The 15,656-nt window shown below is 49.3% G+C and overlaps 1 protein-coding gene across 1 annotated transcript in view; it reads right to left on the bottom strand.

The window, feature by feature from the left end:
• The window catches only part of armc2 (armadillo repeat containing 2), a 251,300-nt gene that overhangs the window by 174,188 nt on the left and 61,456 nt on the right, over nucleotides 1-15,656 (bottom strand). The gene's annotated exons all lie outside the window — the stretch shown is intronic.

The raw sequence follows: 15,656 nt of genomic DNA, 5'->3' as shown, positions 1-15,656 counted from the left end.
CTCCCTACGACCCACCCTCACATCCTGGCACTTTCCCCTGCCACCGCAGGAACTGTAAAACCTGTGCCCACACCTCCTCCCTCACCTCTATCCAAGGCCCTAAAGGAGCCTTCCATATCCATCAAAACTTTACCTGGACATCCACTAATATCATTTATTGTATCCATTGCTCCCGATGCGGCCTCCTCTACATTGGGGAGACTGGGCGCCTCCTAGCAGAGCGCTTTAGGGAACATCTCCGAGACACCCGCACCAATCAACCAAACCGCCCCGTGGCCCAACATTTCAACTCCCCCTCCCACTCTGCTGAGGACATGGAGGTCCTGGGCCTCCTTCACCGCCGCTCCCTCACCACCAGACGCCTGGAGGAAGAACGCCTCATCTTCCGCCTCGGAACACTTCAACCTCAGGGCATCAATGTGGACTTCAACAGCTTCCTCATTTCTCCTTCCCCCACCCCATCCTAGTTTCAAACTTCCAGTCCCCTTGACTTGTCCGGACTTGTCCGACCTGCCCAGCTCCTTTTCCACCTATCCACTCAACCCTCTCCTCCCTGACCTATCACCCTCATCTCCTCCCCCACTCACCCATTGTACTCTATGCTACTCTCTCCCCACCCCCACCCTCCTCTAGCTTATCTCTCCACGCTTCAGGCTCTCTGCCTTTATTCCTGATGAAGGGCTTTTGCCCGAAACGTTGATTTTGCTGAAGCTCCTCGGTGCTGCCTGAATTGCTGTGCTCTTCCAGCACCACTAATCCAGAATCTTGAGGGAGCTGGACCAGTGTAAAAAAAAAGAAAAAATAATAACCAGAAGATTGGTCTGCTCCTGCGCCTGGCCAAACTGGCCATGAACAGGAAGCAGGCCGTGAAGGGGGTCGTTGGGGCTGACTGCCTGCCCGCCCCTCTTCCGCGGTTAAGTTAGAACCTGGGTGTCTCTGGAGAGGGTGCACGCAGTGTCCACCGACACCCTTGAGCTGTTCAGAGAGAGTGGGCACCGCAGGGAGTGGAGTTGAGTGTATTATTTCCCCCTCCAGCTCTATTTTGATTTAATCACTGCCCTCCCCTTCACTGTTTGATCACGCAGCATTGCCCTTTAATGTGAAGAGCACTGCTTCGCATTGGCCACTTGGGTGTTTCCTTTCTTCCTGGTGGCAGAAATTGAATAAAGATTTGTACACCTTGTATCTTTCACTGTGTCTCACACCTGCACATACACAGCATGGATGGTGGGGAAAAATAAGCTTTACCGCAGTTAGGCAGTAGTGTGGGGGTAAAAGAAAAAATAATAAACAAGAGCGTTACAAGAAAAAGAAGAACCAGGAGATTGGTCTGCTCCTGGGCCTGGCCAAGCTGGTCATAAACAGGTCCAGGCAGCAGGTTATGGAGGGGGTTGTTATGGCCGATTGCCTGACCCTCTTCCGCGGCTACGTCCAAGTCCAGGTGTCCCTGGAGAAGGAGCATACATGTACCAACTTCCTCAAGCTGTTCAGCGAGAGGTGGGCACCGCAGGGAGTAGAGTGCTTTATTTCCCTCTCCAACTCTATTTTGATTTAATCCCTGTCCTCCCCTTCACTTTTTTGATCATACAGCATTGCCCTTTGATGAGAAGGGCACTGCTCGTCACTGGCCACTCGGGTGTTCCCTTTCTTCCTGGTGGTGGAAATTGATTAATGATTTGTGCACTGTTGTCTTTCCACTGTGTCTCACACCTGCACAACTCATCATGAGTGCTGGAGAAAATTAGGTGGCAGTGTGGGGTAAAAAAAATTTAAGAAGTAAAAAAGAAAAAGAAAAATAACCAGGAGGTTGGTCTGCTCCTGGGCTTGGGCTAAACTGGCCATTAACAGATCCAGGCAGCGGGCCATGGAGGGGTCGTTATAGCTGATTGCCTGCATCTCTCCCGCGGTTATGTCAGAACCCGGGTGTCCCCAGAGAAGGAGCATGTGGCGTCCACCAACACCTTTGAGATTTTCAGGGAAAGGTGGGCATCGCAGGGAGTGGAACATATTATTTCTCCCTCCAACTCTATTTTGATTTAATCTCTGCCCTCCCTTCACTGTTTGATCACGCAGAATTGCTGTCTGAGAAGGGCACTACTTGTCACTGGCCACTCAGGTGTTTCCTTTCTTCCTGGTGGTGGAATACAAATAAAGATTTACACACGTTTTTCACTGTGTCTGACACCTGCACACATGCAACATGGGTGCTGGGGGAAAAATAAGCACTAACGCTGTCAGGCGGTAATGTGGGAATAAGAAAGAAAATAAACAAAAGAAAGAAAAAAATATATAACCAGGAAATGAGGAAAAATAAGCACTACCACTCTTAGATGGTCATGTGGGGGTCAAGTAGGAAAAAAATAACCAGGAGATAGAAGGGCATTGTTTATCACTGGCCACTCAGGTGTTTCCTTTCTTCCTGGTGGTGGAATATCAATAAAGACTTATACACCTGTTGTTCTTCACTGTGTCTGACACCTGCACACACACGACATGGGTGCTGGGGAAAAATAAGCACTACCACAGTTAGGCAGTAGTGTGGGGTAAAAGGGAAAATCATATATAACCAGGAGATTTAGAAGAAAAAAAATTACCAGGAGATAAAAAGGCATAGCTTGTCACTGGTCACTCTGGTGTTTCCTTTCTTCCTGGTGGAGGAAATTGAATAAAGATTTGTACATCCATTGTCTTTCACCGTGTCTCACACTTGCACACACACACAAGAGTGCTGGGGAAGATATAACCAGGAGATATAGAATAAAAACAAAACATGAGATTTAGTGTCCTCAGCTTAGGGAACTCTCTCTGTAATAGCTGGGCCACAGTTGGTGTGCTACTGTAAACCTGGGACAATCAGGAAAACCCTGGCCAACCAATATAATCAGGAGATGACTCTGTGCTAGCTGGTGCTACAGACAGTGTTCCTTCTGTTGTTGGTTTCTGCTTTTCTTTTGGAGGAGGAGAGTTTTCTCGTTCTTTTCCCTTGTTTAGGGAAGGCATTTGTTCTTTTGGTTTTTTTTATTGTTTTTCGCTGTGTTTGTTTGTTTTTCAGGAGATTTAGAGTCTCCTCAGTTTAGGGGACTGACTCTGTGCTGGCTGGGCCACAATCAATGTGTTACTGCTGCGTTTGGTTTCTTTTTTTTTAAGAGGAAACCTGATTCCTGAACTGGCAGAATTATATAGCCAGTTTGTTAACTGGTATTCCTTTTTTAGATTAGATTAGATCAGAACAGTGTGAAAATAGGCCCTTCGGCCCAACAAGTCCATACCGACCCTCCAAAGAGGAACCCACTCAGATCCATTCCCTACATTTACCCCTGACAAATCCACCTAACACTATGGGCAATTTAGCATGGCCAATTCACCTAACCTGCGCATCTTTGGACTGTGGGAGGAAACCGGAGCACCCAGAGGAAACCCACGCAGACACGGGGAGAATGTGCAAACTCCACACAGACAGTTGCCCGAGGCGGGAATTGAACCCTGGTCTCTGGTGCTGTGAGGCAGCAGTGCTAACCACGGAGGCACTGTGCTGCCCACATATGTTAGGCCTACGATTCCAGGGATCATCCATGTGAATTTCTGCTGGACACGCTCCCGTGCCAGAATGTCCTTCCTGAGATGTACAGCCAAGCATTGGACACAGAATTCAAAATGGGGCCTACCTAGAGCTTTTATATTCCAACCCTCTTGAGATAAATGACAACATTACATTCGCTTTCTTAATCACGGACTCAACCTGCAAGTTAACCTTTTGAGAATCCTGGATTAGCACTCCCAGATCCCTTTGTACTTTGGCTTTATGAATTTTCTCTCCATTTAGAAAATAGCCCATGCCTGTATTCTTCACGTTGAATTTCATCAGCCATTTCCTGGACCACTCTCCTAAACTGCCTAAATCTTTCTGCAGCCTCGCCACCTCCTCAGTACTACCTACCTGTCTGCCTAACTTCATATTATCAGCAAACTTCGCCAGAATGCGACAGTCCCTTCATCCAGATCATTAATATATAAAGTGAACAACTGAACCCTGCAGGATACCACTTATCACAGCTGCCATTTCGAAAAAGAACCTCTTATCTCAATTCTCTGCCTTCTGTCAAGACAGCTAATCCTCAATCCATGCCAGTAACTCACCTCATGTAGTATTCATCCTTGCTCAATTTTCTATACCTTTGCCACACACAATTATAATGTCCTCCTCTACAACCTTCCTCTGTTGACTGACGCATTGTCACTACCACTTCTTGGCTCTAACACACCAATTAACACATAGCCAGAGTTTGTCCAGCAAAATCTTCTCTTCAATTCTGAACCAGAGTCGCCAAAGACCCAATCTTGGTCCACTCCCTTTTCCTCATCACACAATGCCCCTTTGTGACATCAGAAGACATGGAGCCAGCTTTAAAAAGTGCACAGAACACAGCTCCTGCCTGCTCACTCCACCACTGCTACTACACAGTCAAGATGACTTATCTGATATCCAGTTTTGGATGAACCAAATATTTTCCTCAGGATAAGTGCTATCAAATTATCAGCCAAAGTCACAACGTCAAGAAAGAGATTTGTCTATTAATTTCATTCCTTTCCTTAGCAACCTGATTCAAATTCAAGTTGAACCAGGCAAGTCCATAACTTTGACATCCTATTGAAATCCCAAATCATAATTTGATCCCATATTCTCCACAATGCGTAGATAAGCTACTTACACAGTGTCATGTGCCTTCACATCTTGACCAATCTCCTGATAAAAAAAATTCGTCATTCCTTTGTCAATAAAGATTTAACTACTCCAGTGGTTTCCAGACCATGTTGATGAACCTCTGGTTCATCCTCTCTTTAAAGTCATCCTTCAAACCCACACCTGAAATTTATGATTGTCCTGTCCCTCACTAATCCCTGTGAGGTATTTTACCAACTACGATATCAAAATACATAGGTGCTATATAAATTCAAGCTGTTGGTGAGTTTGAAAGTGTAGTACAGAATGCAAAGATAACTTTGACCAAGAAGATAATTATGTTAGATTGTATCAGTATTTGGCTAATTTATCATTACTGTCAAATGTCCATATTATGCAGGAATCTAAAATGTGATCTCTCAGAACTTTCTCCCTCTATAGGTTTATTGATTACTTTTAGTCTAAGTCCTTCAGTTATAACATACATTTCATTAACACTAATTTGCAATAACACGATTAATGAATTGAGGACACTGCTTCTAAAATACAAAGTTTTAAAGTGTGTATTGGTTATAATGCGATTTGTCCCCATTACTTTAAATGGTGCTGCTAATACATGATTTTCATATACCACACGTTATAGTAGAACTGACTGTACCTTGAATATACCTAAAACATGACCCTGAATATACGAGGGAAATCCTTCCTTGGGCTATAAGCTTTGCTCAGAAGTAAAAGTGCGAAGATAGCAAAGTAACTAAAGAACCTTTACCAAAAATTAATCCAACAAAGGCGACACAGAATTGGGTTAATACCAACTATACCCAGTACTGCAGCACCCCGTCATTAATTCACTTGTATCCACCTAAATTGCATGCTTTGAATGGAGTCAACAAACTTTGCAACCACCACATTAAAAAAAATGAAAAATGACTGACTAACTGATTAAGCAAATGTAGGGAAATAATTCTGATGTTACTGGCAAATACGTTTCTGTAGCAACCTACTAATGGTATAAGTAAGTTGATATGCTAAAAAATTAGGCAAAGGAGAAAAGGTAAGAGATCAGAAACTTGGTGGGACAGACAAATGATAAACAAAAATATTTGAAGGAGATATCTGACTAATAGTCATGTGTAAAATCTTCCATTTGTTTCCTATCGAGAATGTAAATTCCTTTGCAATAGGGCGACTTGTAGAAAATTCCTTGAAATGCATAACAGGTCTCTCAGCATCTCTTTTAGTGAGGACAGATTTCTGACTGTGTGGATTAGCTAGTTTAATGTGTTTCAGGTGTAACTCAATTCTCATTAGGGAACTGTTATCTCACTGGCTGGTTACAGCCTGTGTTACTCTTTTCTTTTTTACTTTGCGAAAAGGACTATGCTGACTTAGTGACAGGGCTCAGCCCTTGCACTCTGGTTTTCTTTATTTTGAATGTGTTTTCACTTTTTTGTTGTTTGGACTGAGCCCTTGTGAGAAAATACATCTTTCCAGATGAGCTGGCCCTAAATGGGTAGGCCTGGCCCTTTGTGGGTGACTAGGCCTCTAAAAAAACTGAACACCTATGTGTGTGCTGGGAGGTGAGCAATTGCATCCTGAAGTGGATTCTGCATTGTGGAGTGGACCAAACCCCTGTGAGTTAACTGCAGCTTCACAATGTACTGTGTTTCTGCGAGTGTGTCTGGTTCTTTGAATGGACCAGGCCTCTATGGAGACTGAACACCCGTGTGTGTGCTGGGATGTGAGCATTTGCTACATCCTGGTGTTCGGTTGTGGACTCTGACTTTGTATTGGAAACTGTATTGAGGATTTTCTGAATTCTGTTACTGTATGTGGGTTTTGCAATTAATTGTGTTTGAGTGCAGGCCAGAGTAGGCTAGTCAGTATGTGGAGGGGCCGGGAGCTGGAGGGTCAATGACCGGCCTGGGGGAAAGCGGGCTGGGGGTCTGATAGTATGCACTGTGGCTGGGGGCTAGGCAGCTGACAACATGCTCGTAGAAAAGCTAGTCAATGGAGGGGCATCCAGTATGCAGGCTGGTTGGGGGCCAGAGGGTTAATGACCAGCCTGGAGGAAAGTGGGCTGGGAGGAGCCTGTCAGTACGCAGGGCAGGCGGGCCAGGCAACTGCTAGCGTCCTCAAAGGAAATAGGACGGGCCGGTCAGTACACGGGGAGGCTGAGCCAGGTGGCTGACAGCAGCCTATAGGAAGGCCAACTGGGGGAGAACCCATCAGTACACAGGGAGGCTGAGAGCCGGACAGCCGATGGCTGGTCTATAGGAACACTGGCCAGGAGAAAGGGTCAGTCAGTACGTGGGGTGGCTGGGTGCTGGAAAGCCAACAGCCCGACTGTAGGATAACAGGTTGGGGTGGTTTGGTTAGTACGCGGGGTGACCAGGAGCCAGTAGCCAACTTCTGTCCTAGAGGAAAGTGTGCTGGAGTAGGGCGGCAAAGACCAGAAGGCCAACAACCAGCTCGTAGGAAAGTGGCCCAGAGTAATCCAGTCAGTATGTGGGTCATCTGGGAGCTGGGTGGTCGACAACTAGCCTGGAAGAAAGCAGACCTGGGGAGCCTGAGACCAGAAGACAGATGACTGTCCTAGCCAAGGACTGTCTGATCAGTATGTGGTGTGGACAGGTGTCTTTTTTTTAATAGCTATATTGGGACTGTGTTCCATGCGCTGTTTCTGATTTGATTGCACTGTCTTGCCTATGTTTGTTACTGTTGTCTTTGTGATGAATGAAATTGGGATTTGAGGTTAGTCCCCATCTCCATGAAAACTGGTTGAATGGCGAGATTTGGCTTTGCTGCCCTTTACCCTGTATATAGTGGTATTTTTGTGAACTGCTGTTTTCTGTTTATTGTTAACTGTATTTTGTACTGTTTAATAAAATTTTAAAAAATACAACCAGGAGAGGGGCACACTGTTTGCTGGGTTACCTGGGGTGTCTGTGTTCTATGCATCATCTTATTGTTCATTTGATTGGACTGTATTGTGTGAGTTTGTGTTACTATTTCCTTTTTAATACGATAAGTTGGGATTTAAGATTTGTTCTCATTTCCCTGCTAATTGGTTGTACAGTGGGGTTGGGGTTTGGCCTTGCTGCCCCTTAGAACATAGAACAATACAGCACAGAACAGGCCCTTCGGCCCACGATGTTGTGCCAAACATTTGTCCTAGCTTAAGCACCTATCCATGTACCTATCCAATTGCTGCTTAAAGGTCACCAATGATTCTGACTCTACCACTCCCACAGGCAGCGCATTCCATGCCCCCACTACTCCCTGGGTAAAGAACCTACCCCTGACATCCCCCCTATACCTTCCACCCTTCACCTTAAATTTTTGTCCCCTTGTAACACTCTGTTGTACCCGGGGAAAAAGTCTCTGACTGTCTACTCTATCTATTCCCCTGATCATCTTATAAACCTCTATCAAGTCACCCCTCATCCTTCGCTGTTCCAATGAGAAAAGACCTAGCGCACTCAACCTATCCTCGTACGACCTATTCTCCATTCCAGGCAACATCCTGGTAAATCTCCTCTGCACCCTCTCCAAAGCTTCCACATCTTTCCTAAAATAAGGCGACCAGATCTGCACACAGAACTCCAAATGTGGCCTTGAGGAGAAAGTGAGGTCTGCAGATGCTGGAGATCAAAGTTGAAACTTTATTGCTGGAACAGCACAGCAGGTCAGGCAGCATCCAGGGAACAGGAGATTCGACGTTTCGGGCACAGGCCCTTCTTCAGGAATGAGCAGAGAGTGTTCAGCAGGAGAAGATAAAAGGTAGGGAGGAGGGACTTGGAGGAGGGGAGTTGGAAATGTGATAGGTGGAAAGAGGTCAAGGTGAGGGTGATAGGTCGGAGTAGGATGGAGGCGGAGAGGTCAAGAAGAAGACTGCAGGTCAGGAAGGCGGTGCCGGGCTGGAAGGATCCGGCTGAGACAAGGTGGGGGGAGGGGGGATGAAGAAACTGGTGAAGTCCAAGTTCATCCCCTGCGGTTGGAGGGTTCCCAGTCGGAAGATAAGACGCTCCTCCTCCGACCGTCGGGTTGTTGTGGTTTGGCGGTGGATGAGTCCAATGACCTGCATATCCTCGGTGGAGTGGGAGGGGGAGTTGAAATGCTGTGCCACATGTTGGTTGGGTTGGTTCGTCCGGGTGGCCCAGAGGTGCTCTCTGAATCGCTCCGCAAGTAGGCGGCCTGTCTCCCCAATATAGAGGAGGCCACACCGGCTGCAGCGGATGCAGTAGATGATGTGGGTGGAGGTGCAGGTGAATCTGTGGCGGATATGGAAGTTTCCCTTGGGGCCTTGGAGAGAAGTGAGGGGGGAGGTGTGGGCGCACGTGTTGCACCTCCTGCGGTTGCAAGGGAAGGTGCCGGGAGTGGTGGTTGGGTCGGTGGGGGGTGTGGATCTGACAAGGGAGTCGCGGAGGGAGTGGTCTCTACGGAAAGCTGATAGGGGAGGGGAGGGAAATATATCCTTGGTGCTGGGGTCTGTTTGGAGGTGGCGGAAGTGACGGCGGATGATGCGCTGTACATGGAGATTGGTGGGGTGGTAGGTGAGGACCAGTGGGGTTCTGTCCTGGTGGCGGTTGGAGGGGCGGGGCTCAAGGGCGGAGGAGCGGGAAGTGGAGGAGATGCGGTGGAGGGCACCGTCGACCACGTCGGGGGGGAAATTGCGGTCCTTGAAGAAGGAGGCCATCTGTGTTGTACGTATTTTGAACTGGTCCTCCTGGGAGCAGATGCGGCGGAGACGAAGGAATTGGGAGAATGGGATGGTGTTTTTACAGGGGGCAGGATGGGAGGAGGTGTAGTCCAGGTAGCTGTGGGAGTCGGTAGGTTTGTAGTAGATGTCCGTGTTGATTCGGTCGCCTGAGATAGAAACAGAAAGGTCTAGGAAGGGGAGGGAGGAGTCCGAGACTGTCCAGGTGAATTTGAGGTCGGGGTGGAAGGTGTTAGTGTAGTGGATGAACTGTTCAACCTCCTCGTGGGAGCACGAGGTAGCGCCGATACAGTCATCAATGTAGCGAAGAAAAAGATGGGGGGTGGGGCCAGTGTAGTTGCGGAAGATGGATTGTTCCACATACCCTACGAAGAGGCAGGCATAGCTGGGGCCCATGCGGGTGCCCATGGCTACTCCTTTTGTTTGGAGAAAGTGGGAGGATTGGAAAGAAAAGTTGTTCAGGATGAGGACCAGTTCGGTCAGTCGAAGGAGGGTGTCGGTGGAAGGGTACTGGGTGGTACGGCGGGAAAGGAAGAAGCGGAGTGCTTGGAGTCCTTCGTGATGGGGGATGGAGGTGTACAGGGACTGGATGTCCATGGTGAAGTTCTTGGACTAATGGGGACAGTTCCCATCCACCGCCTCCAACCTCATAGTCCCACAACCCCGCACCGCCCGTTTCTACCTCCTGCCCAAAATCCACAAACCTGACTGCCCCGGACGACCCATCGTCTCAGCCTGCTCCTGCCCAACCGAACTCATCTCGGCATACCTCGACACGGTCCTGTCCCCATTAGTCCAAGAACTTCACCATGGACATCCAGTCCCTGTACACCTCCATCCCCCATCACGAAGGACTCCAAGCACTCCGCTTCTTCCTTTCCCGCCGTACCACCCAGTACCCTTCCACCGACACCCTCCTTCGACTGACCGAACTGGTCCTCACCCTGAAACCATCACCTCAGGGGACCTCCCATCCACCGCCTCCAACCTCATAGTCCCACAACCCCGCACCGCCCGTTTCTACTTCCTGCCCAAAATCCACAAACCTGACTGCCCCGGACGACCCATCGTCTCAGCCTGCTCCTGCCCAACCGAACTCATCTCGGCATACCTCGACACGGTCCTGTCCCCATTAGTCCAAGAACTCCCCACCTACGTTCGTGACACCACCCACGCCCTCCACCTCCTCCAGGATTTCCGCTTCCCCGGTCCCCAACGCCTCATCTTCACCATGGACATCCAGTCCCTGTACACCTCCATCCCCCATCACGAAGGACTCCAAGCACTCCGCTTCTTCCTTTCCCGCCGTACCACCCAGTACCCTTCCACCGACACCCTCCTTCGACTGACCGAACTCGTCCTCACCCTGAACAACTTTTCTTTCCAATCCTCCCACTTTCTCCAAACAAAAGGAGTAGCCATGGGCACCCGCATGGGCCCCAGCTATGCCTGCCTCTTCGTAGGGTATGTGGAACAATCCATCTTCCGCAACTACACTGGCCCCACCCCCCATCTTTTTCTTCGCTACATTGATGACTGTATCGGCGCTACCTCGTGCTCCCACGAGGAGGTTGAACAGTTCATCCACTACACTAACACCTTCCACCCCGACCTCAAATTCACCTGGACAGTCTCGGACTCCTCCCTCCCCTTCCTAGACCTTTCTGTTTCTATCTCAGGCGACCGAATCAACACGGACATCTACTACAAACCTACCGACTCCCACAGCTACCTGGACTACACCTCCTCCCATCCTGCCCCCTGTAAAAACGCCATCCCATTCTCCCAATTCCTTCGTCTCCGCCGCATCTGCTCCCAGGAGGACCAGTTCAAAATACGTACAACACAGATGGCCTCCTTCTTCAAGGACCGCAATTTCCCCCCCGACGTGGTCGACGGTGCCCTCCACCGCATCTCCTCCACTTCCCGCTCCTCCGCCCTTGAGCCCCGCCCCTCCAACCGCCACCAGGACAGAACCCCACTGGTCCTCACCTACCACCCCACCAATCTCCATGTACAGCGCATCATCCGCCGTCACTTCCGCCACCTCCAAACAGACCCCAGCACCAAGGATATATTTCCCTCCCCTCCCCTATCAGCTTTCCGTAGAGACCACTCCCTCCGCGACTCCCTTGTCAGATCCACACCCCCCACCGACCCAACCACCACTCCCGGCACCTTCCCTTGCAACCGCAGGAGGTGCAACACGTGCGCCCACACCTCCCCCCTCACTTCTCTCCAAGGCCCCAAGGGAAACTTCCATATCCGCCACAGATTCACCTGCACCTCCACCCACATCATCTACTGCATCCGCTGCAGCCGGTGTGGCCTCCTCTATATTGGGGAGACAGGCCGCCTACTTGCGGAGCGATTCAGAGAGCACCTCTGGGCCACCCGGACGAACCAACCCAACCAACCTCTGGCACAGCATTTCAACTCCCCCTCCCACTCCACCGAGGATATGCAGGTCATTGGACTCATCCACCGCCAAACCACAACAACCCGACGGTCGGAGGAGGAGCGTCTTATCTTCCGACTGGGAACCCTCCAACCGCAGGGGATGAACTTGGACTTCACCAGTTTCTTCATCCCCCCTCCCCCCACCTTGTCTCAGCCGGATCCTTCCAGCCCGGCACCGCCTTCCTGACCTGCAGTCTTCTTCTTGACCTCTCCGCCTCCATCCTACTCCGACCTATCACCCTCACCTTGACCTCTTTCCACCTATCACATTTCCAACTCCCCTCCTCCAAGTCCCTCCTCCCTACCTTTTATCTTCTCCTGCTGAACACTCTCTGCTCATTCCTGAAGAAGGGCCTGTGCCCGAAACGTCGAATCTCCTGTTCCCTGGATGCTGCCTGACCTGCTGTGCTGTTCCAGCAATAAAGTTTCAACTCCAAATGTGGCCTTACCAAGGTCCTATACAGCTGCAACATCACCTCACAAAGATCTATGAACATAGACCCCAAGATCCCTCTGCTCCTCCACCTTACTAAGAACCCCATTGTTAACCCTGTATTCCACATCCTTATTTGTCCTTCCAAAATGGACCTCACACTTGATAGGGTTGAACTCCATCTGCCACTCCTTAGCCCAGCTCTGCATCATATCCAAGTCCCTTTGCAGTCGACAACAGCCCTCCTCACTATCCACAACTCCACCAATCTTCATATCGTCTGCAAATTTACTGACCCTTCGACTCCTCTTCCAAGTCATTAATAAAAATTATAAACGAGAGGACCCAGAACTGATCCCTGCGGAACTCCACTTGTAACTGGGCTCCAGGCTGAATATTTACCATCTACCACCACTCTGACTTTGACCGGTTAGCCAGTTCTCTATCCAACTGGCCAAGCTTCCTGACTTTCCACATAAGCCTACCATGGGGAACCTTATCAAATGCCTTACTAAAATCCATGTACACTACCATCCACTGCTCTACGCTCATCCACATGCTTGGTCACCACCTCAAAGAATTCAATCAGACTTGTAAGGCAAGACCTACCCTTCACAAATCCGTGCTGGCTGTCCCTAATCAAGCAGTGTCTTTCCAGATACTCATAAATCCTATCCCTCAGTACCCTTTCCATTACTTTGCCTACCACCGAAGTAAAACTAACTGGCCTGTAATTCCTGGGGTTATCCCTATTCCCTTTTTTGAACAGGAGCACAACATTCGCCACTCACCAGTCCCCTGGCACCACCCCCATTGACAGTGAAGACGAAAAGATCATTGCCTACGGTTCTACAATTTCCTCTCTTGCTTCCCACATAATCCTGGGATATATCCCATCAGGCCCAGGGGACTTGTCTATCCTCATGTTGTTCAAAATGCCCAACACATCTTCCTTCCTAACAAGTATCTCCTCTAGCTTACCAGTCCGTTTCATACTCTCCTCTTCAACAATACGGTCCCCCTCATTTGTAAATACTGAAGAAAAGTACTCATTCAAGACCTCTCCTATCTCTTCCGACTCAATACACAGTCTCCCACTACTGTCCTTGATCGGACCTACCCTCGTTCTCGTCATTCTTATGTTTCTCACATACGCATAAAAGGCCTTGGGGTTATCCTTGATCCTACCCGCCAAAGATTTTTCATGACATCTCTTAGCTCTCCTAATCCCTTTCTTCAGTTCCCTCCTGGCTATCCTGTATCCCTCCAATGCTCTGTCTGAACCTTGTTTCCTCAACCTTATGTAAGCCTCCTTCTTCCTCCTTACAAGACATTCAACCTCCCTCGTCAACCAAGGTTCCCTCACACGACCATCTCTTTCCTGCCTGACAAGTACATACATATCAAGGACACGTCGTATCTGTTTCTTGAAAAAGTTCCACATTTCAAACGACATCCTATGCTCCCAATTTATGCTCCTCAGATCCTGTCTTGCAGCATCGTATTTACCCTTCCCCCAATTGTAAAATCTGCCCTGTTGCACGCACCTATCTCTCTCCATAACCAAGGTGAAAGTCACAGAATTGTGGTCACCATCACCAAAATGTTCACCCACTAACAAGCCCATCACTTGTCCCGGATCGTTACCAAGTACCAAATCCAATATGGCCTCTCCCCTGTTTGGACAATCACATACCGAGTTAGAAAAGCTTCCTGGACACACTGCACAAACACTGCCCCGTCCAATCTACTTGATCTAAAGAGCTTCCAATATTTGGGAAGTTGAAATCGCCCATGACTACTACCCTGTGGCTTCTGCACCTTTCCAAAATCTGTTTCCCAATCTGTTTCTCCACATCTCTGCTGCTATTGGGGGGCCTATAGTAAACACCCAACAATTTCTGACTTCAGCGCATACTACCTCCAAAGGCAGATCCCCCTCAAACTGCCTTTCTGCAGCCGTTATACCATTTCTAATTAGCAACGCCACCCCCCCCCCTCCTTTTTTACCACCCCCCCCTAATCTTACTGAAACACCTGTAACCAGGAACCTCCAACAACCATTCCTGCCCCTCTTCTATCCACCTTTCCGTGATGGCCACAACATCGTAGTCCCAAGTACCAATCCATGCCTTAAGTTCACCCACCTTATTTCTGATATTCCTTGCGTTGAAGTATACACACTTGAGCCCATCTCTGTGTCCGCAAGTATTCCCTGTCAGTGCTACCTTCTCCACAGCCTCCCTACATTCTTGGGCATCCTGAAAACCAGCTAACCTACTTGCTGGACTACAAGTCCGGATCCCATCCCCCTACCAAATTAGTTTAAATCCCCCCCCAAAGAGTGCTAGCAAACCTACCTCCCAGGATATTGGTGCCCTTCTGGTTCAGGTGCAACCCGTCCTGCTTATACAGGTCCCACCTTCCCCAGAATGCAGTCCAATTGTCCAAATACCTGAAGCCCTCCCTCCTACACCATCCTTGCAGCCACGTGTTCAACTGCACTCTCTCCCTATTCCTTGCCTCACTGTCACGTGACACCGGCAACAACCCTGAGATGACGACTCTGTCCGTCCTAGCTTTTAGCTTCCAGCCTAACTCCCTGAGCTCCTGAATGACCTCCCCATCCCTCTGGCACCAACAATATTTGGTAGGAAATGTGCACCACGACTTCTGGCTGCACACACTTCCCCCTTAAGGATTCTGAAGACACGGTTTGAGACATCTCGGATCCTGGCACCTGGGAGGCAACAAACCATCAGAGAGTCTCGCCCATGTCCACAGAACCACCTGTCTGTCCCTCTAGCTGTAGAGTCTCATATAACTAGCACTCTCCTCCTCTCCCCCTTTCCCTTCTGGGCCTCAGAGGTGGACCTCGTGCCAGAGACCCGGTCAATGCAGCTTACCCCTGCTAGGCCGTTTTCCCCCCCCCCCCCCCCAACTAAATCCAAAGCGGTATACGTATTGTTGATGGGAACGACCACGGGATCCCTGCACTGCCTGCTTCCTCCCCTTCCCACCTCGAACGGTTACCCAGCTACCTCTGTTCTCTGGCGTAACTATGTCCCTGTAGCTTCTATCACCCTCTCAGCCTCTCGAATAATCCTCAGTTCATCCAACTCCAGCTCCAGTTCCCTTACGCAGTCTGTGAGGAGCTGGAGCTGGCTGCACCTCCTGCAGGTGAAGTCGGCAGGAGCATCGGTGGTCACCCCTGCCTCAAACATCCTGCAGGAGGAACGTTCCACTGCCTGCGCTGCCATAACTCTACACTTAGTCTCCCAAACAAGAACCTTAAGTAGCTTACCTGTTCAGCCGACTGAGTCCTTTTTTTTAAGCTTACCCGTTTAGCCGACTGAGTC

This window comes from Chiloscyllium plagiosum, unplaced genomic scaffold (assembly GCF_037043375.1).
Source record: "Chiloscyllium plagiosum isolate Xiang-an unplaced genomic scaffold, Cpla_swu_hap1 HiC_scaffold_3, whole genome shotgun sequence".
In the NCBI taxonomy this organism is placed as follows: Eukaryota; Metazoa; Chordata; class Chondrichthyes; order Orectolobiformes; family Hemiscylliidae; genus Chiloscyllium; species Chiloscyllium plagiosum.
This window is presented reverse-complemented; position numbering and strand designations above follow the sequence as displayed.